Source organism: Pollicipes pollicipes, unplaced genomic scaffold (assembly GCF_011947565.3).
Source record: "Pollicipes pollicipes isolate AB1234 unplaced genomic scaffold, Ppol_2.1 Scaffold_4219;HRSCAF=4965_pilon_pilon_pilon, whole genome shotgun sequence".
In the NCBI taxonomy this organism is placed as follows: domain Eukaryota; kingdom Metazoa; phylum Arthropoda; class Thecostraca; order Pollicipedomorpha; family Pollicipedidae; genus Pollicipes; species Pollicipes pollicipes.
The window spans coordinates 12,932,161-12,933,540 of NW_023596448.1; positions in this window are offsets into that span (position 1 = coordinate 12,932,161).

Sequence of the window (1,380 nt, forward strand, 5' to 3'; positions counted from 1 at the left end):
CCGGCAGATGGGTCCATATCGATTCAGGGGTCCCCCATTAGCGCAAAGGCTCCTCTGGCTGTCATTTGAGGGCCCGTCCCCGCTGGCTGGAGCCCCTGAATAAGACTCAACTAGTCCTTCGTGCCCTTAAGCCTTCCAATCGGAACTTTGATCGTCGGTCCCTGCGGGCCCTCCAGGCTCTTCGGGCCTCCTTGCACAATGTCTCTGGCCGACTCGAGACAATCGCTAACGCAGGGCCTCTTATTATAGGCTGTGGGGACTGCTGACAAATAACATTACATTGGTCGGGGCCCCCGCTAGGACCCCGCCCAATGTAAATCGTTGGCTCCGGCTTTGTCCCTGCTTGGGGAATGGGCCCTTAGGCCCATGCCGACACGGAGCCAACTGTGCGTTATTGGTGGTGTCTGACATATCGGCCCTTATCGACCCATGAGGCCACTAATCAGCGCATAGGGCTCTCTGGATGGCATTGAAGTGTCCGGCCCCTGAATACCTCAGGCCGGCCTTTCGGGCCCTTGATCGTAGGTGCCAAGGGTCTGTCGGGCCCCTCGGAACCTTAGGGAAGGCACGTGCCTCCCCCCCCCCCCCCCCCTCCCCCCGCCTGCACTACTGATACCAGCAAACACGGCAGACAGAACAGGCGCGCTGATCAGAGCGTCGTCTGTCCGATCTCGCATCTGTCATGCGTTGAACTTTGAATCCGTACGAGTGGATCTGTAATGGTTTGGAGTAAAAACGGCCACGCCTACAGCCAAAACGAGGCCACGCGCAAGGCCACTGAGCATCAGCGCCCACCGAACAAGCGTTTCCTTGGCCCGGATCTGGCCCGCCGTCCCAAACGGACATCAAACGTGCAGCCTTCAGCGGTCCACCGGGAGCTGAGGGGATGTCTGCACACCCCGCGTCGTCTGCCGATGCGTGCAGAAGCCGAGCAGATCGGAGGGGCGGACGTGGACGCGGAGGCACGATCCCTTCGGGCACTAGAAGTCAGTCACCCCGCAGTGTTCCCCTAGATTTGCGTAAAAGCCAAGGTTGGGGGGGGGGGAGATCGTGAGCTCTCCGGGGGAGATGTCCAGACCAATCATATATTGCAGCTTCACTCCGAGCCGTCCATGCTGCAGCTGCAGGTCACGACGGCGCTAACACAGGCGGAGCCCCCGCAAACCGCGGCGAGACCCGACCTCCCGACGTCGGAAAACCCGGCACAGCTCGTGCGCCGTACTTCTGTGAAGGTCAGAGAACACGCCGTACAGCCGGCCGTGTATTCACAACACGCAGGGGCGGTGACACGGAACAGACGACGCGCTCCGCCGGAGGTCACGTGACCTGGCGGCCAGTGACGCCCCCCCCCCCCCCCCCCGCCTGGAGTTGTGAAGCCAC